Source organism: Sander vitreus, unplaced genomic scaffold (assembly GCF_031162955.1).
Source record: "Sander vitreus isolate 19-12246 unplaced genomic scaffold, sanVit1 ctg723_0, whole genome shotgun sequence".
NCBI lineage: Eukaryota > Metazoa > Chordata > Actinopteri > Perciformes > Percidae > Sander > Sander vitreus.
Genome location: NW_027595810.1, coordinates 1 through 11,424, shown reverse-complemented (window position 1 = coordinate 11,424; position 11,424 = coordinate 1). Strand labels below are relative to the sequence as shown.

General features: G+C 39.6%; 5 non-coding genes and 6 pseudogenes across 5 annotated transcripts; all 11 read left to right on the top strand.

Annotated features, from left to right (window-relative positions):
* Positions 1-564: 564 nt before the first annotated feature.
* LOC144514847 (5S ribosomal RNA) lies at positions 565-680 on the top strand (annotated as a pseudogene).
* An 871-nt stretch (positions 681-1,551) lies between these two features.
* LOC144514851 (5S ribosomal RNA) lies at positions 1,552-1,670 on the top strand. The gene has a single exon (XR_013501594.1). It is a non-coding gene; the product is annotated as a 5S ribosomal RNA (ribosomal RNA).
* Positions 1,671-2,545: 875 nt separating this feature from the next.
* LOC144514854 (5S ribosomal RNA) lies at positions 2,546-2,665 on the top strand. The gene has a single exon (XR_013501597.1). It is a non-coding gene; the product is annotated as a 5S ribosomal RNA (ribosomal RNA).
* An 872-nt stretch (positions 2,666-3,537) lies between these two features.
* LOC144514845 (5S ribosomal RNA) lies at positions 3,538-3,666 on the top strand (annotated as a pseudogene).
* Positions 3,667-4,539: 873 nt separating this feature from the next.
* On the top strand, positions 4,540-4,647 carry LOC144514850 (5S ribosomal RNA; annotated as a pseudogene).
* Positions 4,648-5,520: 873 nt separating this feature from the next.
* LOC144514853 (5S ribosomal RNA) lies at positions 5,521-5,644 on the top strand. The gene has a single exon (XR_013501596.1). It is a non-coding gene; the product is annotated as a 5S ribosomal RNA (ribosomal RNA).
* Positions 5,645-6,518: 874 nt separating this feature from the next.
* Positions 6,519-6,626, top strand: LOC144514848 (5S ribosomal RNA; annotated as a pseudogene).
* An 871-nt stretch (positions 6,627-7,497) lies between these two features.
* Positions 7,498-7,616, top strand: LOC144514852 (5S ribosomal RNA). The gene has a single exon (XR_013501595.1). It is a non-coding gene; the product is annotated as a 5S ribosomal RNA (ribosomal RNA).
* An 875-nt stretch (positions 7,617-8,491) lies between these two features.
* Positions 8,492-8,609, top strand: LOC144514849 (5S ribosomal RNA; annotated as a pseudogene).
* An 877-nt stretch (positions 8,610-9,486) lies between these two features.
* LOC144514844 (5S ribosomal RNA) lies at positions 9,487-9,605 on the top strand. The gene has a single exon (XR_013501593.1). It is a non-coding gene; the product is annotated as a 5S ribosomal RNA (ribosomal RNA).
* Positions 9,606-10,472: 867 nt separating this feature from the next.
* On the top strand, positions 10,473-10,590 carry LOC144514846 (5S ribosomal RNA; annotated as a pseudogene).
* Positions 10,591-11,424: the final 834 nt, after the last annotated feature.

Sequence of the window (11,424 nt, the reverse complement as noted above, 5' to 3'; positions counted from 1 at the left end):
TTTAATTAAAACTAAAATAAACAACCTCACAGTGTTCAACAATTCAAGTAGGAGTTCATGCACTTTGACCATGAATTCTTTGTTCTTGTTCTTCAAGATTGTGCGATCTGGATAGTTTTGAAATCAAAGATATCTACATTTTGGATCATGCAAATTTACGGAAGGCGACAAGTCACTCAAGTCTGAGTAAAGGTAAAGTTCAAAGGAATTGAAATAATTACAGTAATGAAAAAAATAAACATGGAAATACATACATGTAAGAATACATATAGCAACAGGCTAAATGAATGAATAAATATGGAACAAAACAAATGAAAGAATGCTTAAAAATACAGCAGTGTTAATTACAGTACCGAAAAAAGAGAGCAAAAAAAGCAATTCAACTTGTTGGTTCGAAGATGAATGTAGTTGAACTACCAGAGACTACTGCAAAATGTATAGGTGCACTACTAGTGTGATTACATGTAGTTGAGTACTCCTCAACCCCCAAACTGCGTCTTCAACAGTTTTGAGAACCTCTGGGGTTCATCGTCTTTAAATAGCTTGTTTTCACTTGGTACACTCGCTACGGCCATACCACCTGAACACGCCCGATCTCGTCCGATCTCGGAAGCTAAGCAGGGTCGGGCAGGTCAGTACTTGGATGGGAGACCGCCTGGGAATACCCGGTGCTGTAAGCTTTTCTTTTCCGTCAGCAGAGGGCGCTAGTAATGGTCAAATGAAGCAAAGCAAAACACTGTCTTCATTTTCTGAGCTCACTAGATGCCACTTTCTGTTCAACAAGGGTTGAAAACACACTGAATTGCCATTCCTTTAGCCCTTTTCTTTGAACAGAGATTGCCATCTAGTGAGCTTAGAAAATAAAGACAGTGGTTTGCAAACTTCATTTCACCATCGCCAGAGGGCGCTACTCCTCCTTTGCTGGAGACAGAGCTGACAAGGAAACTGTACGGAGGATGCAACTTTTTTTTGGAAGCAACATCTTTAATTAAAACTAAAATAAACAACCTCACAGTGTTCAACAATTCAAGTAGGAGTTCATGCACTTTGACCATGAATTCTTTGTTCTTGTTCTTCAAGATTGTGCCGATCTGGATAGTTTTGAAATCAAAGATATCTACATTTTGGATCATGCAAATTTACGGAAGACGACAAGTCACTCAAGTCTGAGTAAAGGTAAAGTTCAAAAGAATTGAGAAATAATTACAGTAATGAAAAAAATAAACATGGAAATACATACATGTAAGAATACATATAGCAACAGGCTAAATGAATGAATAAATATGGAACAAAACAAATGAAAGAATGCTTAAAAATACAGCAGTGTTAATTACAGTACCGAAAAAAAGCGAGCAAAAAAAGCAATTCAACTTGTTGGTTCGAAGATGAATGTAGTTGAACTACCAGAGAGCTACTGCAAAATGTATAGGTGCACTACTAGTGTGATTACATGTAGTTGAGTACTCCTCAACCCCAAACTGCGTCTTCAACAGTTTTGAGAACCTCTGGGGTTCATCGTCTTTAAATAGCTTGTTTTCACTTGGTACACTCGCTTACGGCCATACCACCCTGAACACGCCCGATCTCGTCCGATCTCGGAAGCTAAGCAGGGTCGGGCCGGGTCAGTACTTGGATGGGAGACCGCCTGGGAATACCCGGTGCTGTAAGCTTTTCTTTTCCGTCAGCAGAGGGCGCTAGTAATGGTCAAATGAAGCAAAGCAAAACACTGTCTTCATTTTCTGAGCTCACTAGATGCCACTTTCTGTTCAACAAAGGGTTGAAAACACACTGAATTGCCATTCCTTTAACCCTTTTCTTTGAACAGAGATTGCCATCTAGTGAGCTTAGAAAATAAAGACAGTGGTTTGCAAAGCTTCATTTCACCATCGCCAGAGGCGCTACTCCTCCTTTGCTGGAGACAGAGCTGACAAGGAAACTGTACGGAGGATGCAACTTTTTTTTGGAAGCAACATCTTTAATTAAAACTAAAATAAACAACCTCACAGTGTTCAACAATTCAAGTAGGAGTTCATGCACTTTGACCATGAATTCTTTGTTCTTGTTCTTCAAGATTGTGCCGATCTGGATAGTTTTGAAATCAAAGATATCTACATTTTGGATCATGCAAATTTACGGAAGACGACAAGTCACTCAAGTCTGAGTAAAGGTAAAGTTCAAAAGAATTGAGAAATAATTACAGTAATGAAAAAAATAAACATGGAAATACATACATGTAAGAATACATATAGCAACAGGCTAAATGAATGAATAAATATGGAACAAAACAAATGAAAGAATGCTTAAAAAATACAGCAGTGTTAATTACAGTACCGAAAAAAAGAGAGCAAAAAAAAGCAATTCAACTTGTTGGTTCGAAGATGAATGTAGTTGAACTACCAGAGAGCTACTGCAAAAATGTATAGGTGCACTACTAGTGTGATTACATGTAGTTGAGTACTCCTCAACCCCAAACTGCGTCTTCAACAGTTTTGAGAACCTCTGGGGTTCATCGTCTTTAAATAGCTTGTTTTCACTTGGTACACTCGCTTACGGCCATACCACCCTGAACACGCCCGATCTCGTCCGATCTCGGAAGCTAAGCAGGAGTCGGGCCGGGTCAGTACTTGGATGGGAGACCGCCTGGGAATACCCGGTGCTGTAAGCTTTTCTTTTCCGTCAGCAGAGGGCGCTAGTAATGGTCAAATGAAGCAAAGCAAAAACACTGTCTTCATTTTCTGAGCTCACTAGATGCCACTTTCTGTTCAACAAAGGGTTGAAAACACACTGAATTGCCATTCCTTTAACCCTTTTCTTTGAACAGAGGTGCCATCTAGTGAGCTTAGAAAATAAAGACAGTGGTTTGCAAAGCTTCATTTCACCATCGCCAGAGGCGCTACTCCTCCTTTGCTGGAGACAGAGCTGACAAGGAAACTGTACGGAGGATGCAACTTTTTTTTGGAAGCAACATCTTTAATTAAAACTAAAATAAACAACCTCACAGTGTTCAACAATTCAAGTAGGAGTTCATGCACTTTGACCATGAATTCTTTGTTCTTGTTCTTCAAGATTGTGCCGATCTGGATAGTTTTGAAATCAAAGATATCTACATTTTGGATCATGCAAACTTACGGAAGACGACAAGTCACTCAAGTCTGAGTAAAGGTAAAGTTCAAAAGAATTGAGAAATAATTACAGTAATGAAAAAATAAACATGGAAATACATACATGTAAGAATACATATAGCAACAGGCTAAATGAATGAATAAATATGGAACAAAACAAATGAAAGAATACTTAAAAATACAGCAGTGTTAATTACAGTACCGAAAAAAAGAGAGCAAAAAAAGCAATTCAACTTGTTGGTTCGAAGATGAATGTAGTTGAACTACCAGAGACTACTGCAAAAATGTATAGGTGCACTACTAGTGTGATTACATGTAGTTGAGTACTCCTCAACCCCCAAACTGCGTCTTCAACAGTTTTGAGAACCTCTGGGGTTCATCGTCTTTAAATAGCTTGTTTTCACTTGGTACACTTGCTTACGGCCATACCACCCTGAACACGCCCGATCACGCCCGATCCCGTCCGATCTCGGAAGCTAAGCAGGGTCGGGCCGGGTCAGTACTTGGATGGGAGACTGCCTGGGAATACCCAGTGCTGTAAGCTTTTCTTTTCCGTCAGCAGAGGGCGCTAGTAATGGTCAAATGAAGCAAAGCAAAACACTGTCTTCATTTTCTGAGCTCACTAGATGCCACTTTCTGTTCAACAAAGGGTTGAAAACACACTGAATTGCCATTCCTTTAACCCTTTTCTTTGAACAGAGATTGCCATCTAGTGAGCTTAGAAAATAAAGACAGTGGTTTGCAAAGCTTCATTTCTCATCGCCAGAGGCGCTACTCCTCCTTTGCTGGAGACAGAGCTGACAAGGAAACTGTACGGAGGATGCAACTTTTTTTTGGAAGCAACATCTTTAATTAAAACTAAAATAAACAACCTCACAGTGTTCAACAATTCAAGTAGGAGTTCATGCACTTTGACCATGAATTCTTTGTTCTTGTTCTTCAAGATTGTGCCGATCTGGATAGTTTTGAAATCAAAGATATCTACATTTTGGATCATGCAAATTCTACGGAAGACGACAAGTCACTCAAGTCTGAGTAAAGGTAAAGTTCAAAGAATTGAGAAATAATTACAGTAATGAAAAAAATAAACATGGAAATACATACATGTAAGAATACATATAGCAACAGGCTAAATGAATGAATAAATATGGAACAAAACAAATGAAAGAATGCTTAAAAAATACAGCAGTGTTAATTACAGTACCCGAAAAAAGAGAGCAAAAAAAAGCAATTCAACTTGTTGGTTCGAAGATGAATGTAGTTGAACTACCAGAGAGCTACTGCAAAATGTATAGGTGCACTACTAGTGTGATTACATGTAGTTGAGTACTCCTCAGCCCCAAACTGCGTCTTCAACAGTTTTGAGAACCTCTGGGGTTCATCGTCTTTAAATAGCTTGTTTTCACTCGGTACACTCGCTCACGGCCATACCACCTGAACACGCCCGATCTCGGAAGCTAAGCAGGAGTCGGGCCGGGTCAGTACTGGATGGGAGACCGCCTGGGAATACCCGGTGCTGTAAGCTTTTCTTTTCCGTCAGCAGAGGGCGCTAGTAATGGTCAAATGAAGCAAAGCAAAAACACTGTCTTCATTTTCTGAGCTCACTAGATGCCACTTTCTGTTCAACAAAGGGGTTGAAAACACACTGGATTGCCATTCCTTTAACCCTTTTCTTTGAACAGAGATTGCCATCTAGTGAGCTTGAAAGTAAGACAGTGGTTTCAAGCTTCATTCACCATCGCTCAGAGGCGCTACTCCTCCTTTGCTGGAGACAGAGCTGACAAGGAAACTGTACGGAGGATGCAACTTTTTTTTGGAAGCAACATCTTTAATTAAAACTAAAATAAACAACCTCACAGTGTTCAACAATTCAAGTAGGAGTTCAGGCACTTTGACCATGAATTCTTTGTTCGTGTTCTTCAAGATTGTGCCGATCTGGATAGTTTTGAAATCAAAGATATCTACATATTGGATCATGCAAATTTACGAGGAAGACGACAAGTCACTCAAGTCTGAGTAAAGGTAAAGTTCAAAAGAATTGAGAAATAATTACAGTAATGAAAAAAATAAACATGGAAATACATACATGTAAGAATACATATAGCAACAGGCTAAATGAATGAATAAATATGGAACAAAACAAATGAAAGAATGCTTAAAAATACAGCAGTGTCAATTACAGTACCGAAAAAAAAGAGAGCAAAAAAAGCAATTCAACTTGTTGGTTCGAAGATGAATGTAGTTGAACTACCAGAGAGCTACTGCAAAATGTATAGGTGCACTACTAGTGTGATTACATGTAGTTGAGTACTCCTCAACCCCAAACTGCGTCTTCAACAGTTTTGAGAACCTTTGGGGTTCATCGTCTTTAAATAGCTTGTTTTCACTTGGTACACTCGCTTACGGCCATACCACCCTGAACCCGCATCGCCCGATCTCGTCCGATCTCGGAAGCTAAGCAGGGTCGGGCCGGGTCAGTACTTGGATGGGAGACCGCCTGGGAATACCCGGTGCTGTAAGCTTTTCTTTTCCGTCAGCAGAGGGCGCTAGTAATGGTCAAATGAAGCAAAGCAAAACACTGTCTTCATTTTCTGAGCTCACTAGATGCCACTTTCTGTTCAACAAAGGGTTGAAAAACACACTGAATTGCCATTCCTTTAACCCTTTTCTTTGAACAGAGATTGCCATCTAGTGAGCTTAGAAAATAAAGACAGTGGTTTGCAAAGCTTCATTTCCACCATCGCCAGAGGCGCTACTCCTCCTTTGCTGGAGACAGAGCTGACAAGGAAACTGTACGGAGGATGCAACTTTTTTTTGGAAGCAACATCTTTAATTAAAACTAAAATAAACAACCTCACAGTGTTCAACAATTCAAGTAGGAGTTCATGCACTTTGACCATGAATTCTTTGTTCTTGTTCTTCAAGATTGTGCCGATCTGGATAGTTTTGAAATCAAAGATATCTACATTTTGGATCATGCAAATTTACGGAAGACGACAAGTCACTCAAGTCTGAGTAAAGGTAAAGTTCAAAAGAATTGAGAAATAATTACAGTAATGAAAAAATAAACATGGAAATACATACATGTAAGAATACATATAGCAACAGGCTAAATGAATGAATAAATATGGAACAAAACAAATGAAAGAATGCTTAAAAATACAGCAGTGTTAATTACAGTACCGAAAAAAAGAGAGCAAAAAAAGCAATTCAACTTATTGGTTCGAAGATGAATGTAGTTGAACTACCAGAGAGCTACTGCAAAATGTATAGGTGCACTACTAGTGTGATTACATGTAGTTGAGTACTCCTCAACCCCCAAACTGCGTCTTCAACAGTTTTGAGAACCTCTGGGGTTCATCGTCTTTAAATAGCTTGTTTTCACTTGGTACACTCGCTTACGGCTATACCACCCTGAACACGCCCGATCTCGGAAGCTAAGCAGGGTTGGGCCGGGTCAGTACTGGATGGGAGACCGCCTGGGAATACCCGTTGCTGTAAGCTTTTCTTTTCGGTCAGCAGAGGGCGCTAGTAATGGTCAAATGAAGCAAAGCAAAACACTGTCTTCATTTTCTGAGCTCACTAGATGCCACTTTCTGTTCAACAAAGGGTTGAAAACACACTGAATTGCCATTCCTTTAACCCTTTTCTTTGAACAGGGTGCCATCTAGTGAGCTTAGAAAATAAAGACAGTGGTTTCTAAGCTTCATTCCCACCATGCCAGAGGCGCTACTCCTCCTTTGCTGGAGACAGAGCTGACAAGGAAACTGTACGGAGGATGCAACTTTTTTTTGGAAGCAACATCTTTAATTAAAACTAAAATAAACAACCTCACAGTGTTCAACAATTCAAGTAGGAGTTCATGCACTTTGACCATGAATTCTTTGTTCTTGTTCTTCAAGATTGTGCCGATCTGGATAGTTTTGAAATCAAAGATATCTACATTTTGGATCATGCAAATTTACGGAAGACGACAAGTCACTCAAGTCTGAGTAAGGTAAAGTTCAAAAGAATTGAGAAATAATTACAGTAATGAAAAAAATAAACATGGAAATACATACATGTAAAGATACATATAGCAACAGGCTAAATGAATGAATAAATATGGAACAAAACAAATGAAAGAGTGCTTAAAAAAATACAGCCAGTGTTAATTACAGTACCGAAAAAAAGAGAGCAAAAAAAGCAATTCAACTTGTTGGTTCGAAGATGAATGTAGTTGAACTACCAGAGAGCTACTGCAAAATGTATAGGTGCGCTACTAGTGTGATTACATGTAGTTGAGTACTCCTCAACCCCAAACTGCGTCTTCAACAGTTTTGAGAACCTCTGGGGTTCATCGTCTTTAAATAGCTTGTTTTTACTTGGTACACTTGCTTACGGCCATACCACCCTGAAAATGCCCGATCTCGTCCGATCTCGGAAGCTAAGCATGGTCGGGCCGGGTCAGTACTTGGATGGGAGACCGCCTGGGAATACCCGGTGCTGTAAGCTTTTCTTTTCCGTCAGCAGAGGGCGCTAGTAATGGTCAAATGAAGCAAAGCAAAACACTGTCTTCATTTTCTGAGCTCACTAGATGCCACTTTCTGTTCAACAAAGGGTTGAAAACACACTGAATTGCCATTCCTTTAACCCTTTTCTTTGAACAGAGATTGCCATCTAGTGAGCTTAGAAAATAAAGACAGTGGTTTCACAAGCTTCATTTCACCATCGCCAGAGGCGCTCTCCTCCTTTGCTGGAGACAGAGCTGACAAGGAAACTGTGCGGAGGATGCAACTTTTTTTTGGAAGCAACATCTTTAATTAAAACTAAAATAAACAACCTCACAGTGTTCAACAATTCAAGTAGGAGTTCATGCACTTTGACCATGAATTCTTTGTTCTTGTTCTTCAAGATTGTGCCGATCTGGATAGTTTTGAAATCAAAGATATCAACATTTTGGATCATGCAGAATTTACGAGAAGGCGACAAGTCACTCAAGTCTGAGTAAAGGTAAAAGTTCAAAAGAATTGAGAAATAATTACAGTAATGAAAAAAATAAACATGGAAATACATACATGTAAGAATACATATAGCAACAGGCTAAATGAATGAATAAATATGGAACAAAACAAATGAAAGAATGCTTAAAAATACAGCAGTGTTAATTACAGTACCGAAAAAAGAGATCAAAAAAGCAATTCCAACTTGTTGGTTCGAAGATGAATGTAGTTGAACTACCAGAGAGCTACTAGCAAAAATGTATGGGTGCACTACTAGTGTGATTACATGTAGTTGAGTACTCCTCAACCCCAAACTGCGTCTTCAACAGTTTTGAGAACCTCTAGGGTTCATCGTCTTTAAATAGCTTGTTTTCACTTGGTACACTCGCTTACGGACATACCACCCTGAACACGCCCGTTCTCGTCCGATCTCGGAAGCTAAGCAGGGTCGGGCAGGTCAGTACCCGGATGGGAGACCGCCTGGGAATACCCGGTGCTGTAGCTTTTGTCTTTTCCGTCAGCAGAGGGGCGCTAGTAATGGTCAAATGAAGCAAAGCAAAAACACTGTCTTCATTTTCTGAGCTCACTAGATGCCACTTTCTGTTCAACAAAGGGTTGAAAACACACTGAATTGCCATTCCTTTAACCCTTTCTTTGAACAGGGATGCCATCTAGTGAGCTTAGAAAATAAAGACAGTGGTTTGCAAAGCTCATTTCACCATCGCCAGAGGCGCTACTCCTCCTTTGCTGGAGACAGAGGCTGACAAAGGGAAACTGTACGGAGGATGCAACTTTTTTTTGGAAGCAACATCTTTAATTAAAACTAAAATAAACAACCTCACAGTGTTCAACAATTCAAGTAGGAGTTCATGCACTTTGACCATGAATTGAATATTCTTGTTCTTCAAGATTATGCCAATCTGGATAGTTTTGAAATCAGAGATATCTACATTTTGGATCATGCAAATTTGCGAGGGAAGACGACAAGTCACTCAAGTCTGAGTAAAGGTAAAGTTCAAAGAATTGAGAAATAATTACAGTAATGAAAAAAATAAACATGGAAATACATACATGTAAGAATACATATAGCAACAGGCTAAATGAATGAATAAATATGGAACAAAACAAATGAAAGAATGCTTAAAAATACAGCAGTGTTAATTACAGTACCGAAAAAAAGAGAGCAAAAAAAGCAATTCAACTTGTTGGTTCGAAGATGAATGTAGTTGAACTACCAGAGAGCTACTGCAAAATGTATAGGTGCACTACTAGTGTGATTACATGTAGTTGAGTACTCCTCAACCCCAAACTGCGTCTTCAACAGTTTTGAGAACCTCTGGGGTTCATCGTCTTTAAATAGCTTGTTTTCACTTGGTACACTCGCTTACGGCCATACCACCCTGAACACGCCCGATCTCGTCCGATCTCGGAAGCTAAGCAGGGTCGGGCCGGGTCAGTACTTGGATGGGAGACCGCCTGGGAATACCCGGTGCTGTAAGCTTTTCTTTTCCGTCAGCAGAGGGCGCTAGTAATGGTCAAATGAAGCAAAGCAAAACACTGTCTTCATTTTCTGAGCTCACTAGATGCCACTTTCTGTTCAACAAAGGGTTGAAAACACACTGAATTGCCATTCCTTTAACCCTTTTCTTTGAACAGAGATTGAGTGAGCTTAGAAAATAAAGACAGTGGTTCAAAGCTCATTTCACCATCGCCAGAGGGCGCTACTCCTCCTTTGCTGGAGACAGAGCTGACAAGGAAACTGTACGGAGGATGCAACTTTTTTTGGAAGCAACATCTTTAATTAAAACTAAAATAAACAACCTCACAGTGTTCAACAATTCAAGTAGGAGTTCATGCACTTTGACCATGAATTCTTTGTTCTTGTTCTTCAAGATTGTGCCGATCTGGATAGTTTTGGAAATCAAAGATATCTACATTTTGGATCATGCAAATTCTGCGGAAGGCGACAAGTCACTCAAGTCTGAGTAAAGGTAAAGTTCAAAAGAATTGAGAAATAATTACAGTAATGAAAAAAATAAACATGGGAAATACATACATGTAAGAATACATATAGCAACAGGCTAAATGAATGAATAAATATGGAACAAAACAAATGAAAGAATGCTTAAAAAATACAGCAGTGTTAATTACAGTACCGAAAAAAAAGAGAGCAAAAAAAAGCAATTCAACTTGTTGGTTCAGAAGATGAATGTAGTTGAACTACCAGAGCTACTGCAAAATGTATAGGTGCACTACTAGTGTGATTACATGTAGTTGGTACTCCTCAGCCCAAACTGCGTCTTCAACAGTTTTGAGAACCTCTGGGGGTTCATCGTCTTTAAATAGCTTGTTTCACTTGGTACACTCAGCTTACGGCCATACCACCCTGAACACGCCGATCTCGTCCGATCCTCGGAAGCTAAGCAGGGTCGGGCCGGGTCAGTACTCGGATGGGAGACCGCCTGGGAATACCGGTGCTGTAAGCTTTTCTTTTCCGTCAGCAGGGCGCTAGTAATGGTCAAATGAAGCAAAGCAAAAACACTGTCTTCATTTCTGAGCTCACTAGATGCCACTTTCTGTTCAACAAGGGTTGAAAACACACTGAATTGCCATTCCTTTAACCCTTTTCTTTGAACAGAGATTGAGTGAGCTTAGAAAAATAAAGACAGTGGTTTGCAAGCTTCATTCACCATCGCCAGAGGCGCTACTCCTCCTTTGCTGGAGACAGAGCTGACAAGGAAACTGTACCGGAGGATGCAACTGGAAAGCAACATCTTTAATTAAAACTAAAACAGCAACCTCACAGTGTTCCAACAATTCAAGTAGGAGTTCATGCACTTTGACCATGAATTCATGTACTTGTTCTTTCAAGATTGTGCCGATCTGGATAGTTTTGAAATCAGAGATATCTGCATTTTTGGATCATGCAAATTCTACGGAAGGCGACAAGTCACTCAAGTCTGAGTAAAGGTAAAGTTCAAAAGAGAATTGAGAAATAATTACAGTAATGAAAAAAATAAACATGGAAATAATACATACATGTAAGAATACATATAGCAACAGGCTAAATGAATGAATAAATATGGAACGAAAACGAAATGAAGAGAGAATGCTTAAAAATACAGCAGTGTTAATTACAGTACCAGAAAAAAAGAGAGCAAAAAAAGCAATTCAACTTGTTGGTTCGAAGATGAGATGTAGTTGAACTACCAGAGAAAGCTACTGCAAAGATGTATAGGTGCACTACTAGTGTGATTACATGTAGTTGGAAGTACTCCCTCAGCCCCAAACTGCGTCTTCAACAGTTTTGAGAACCTCTG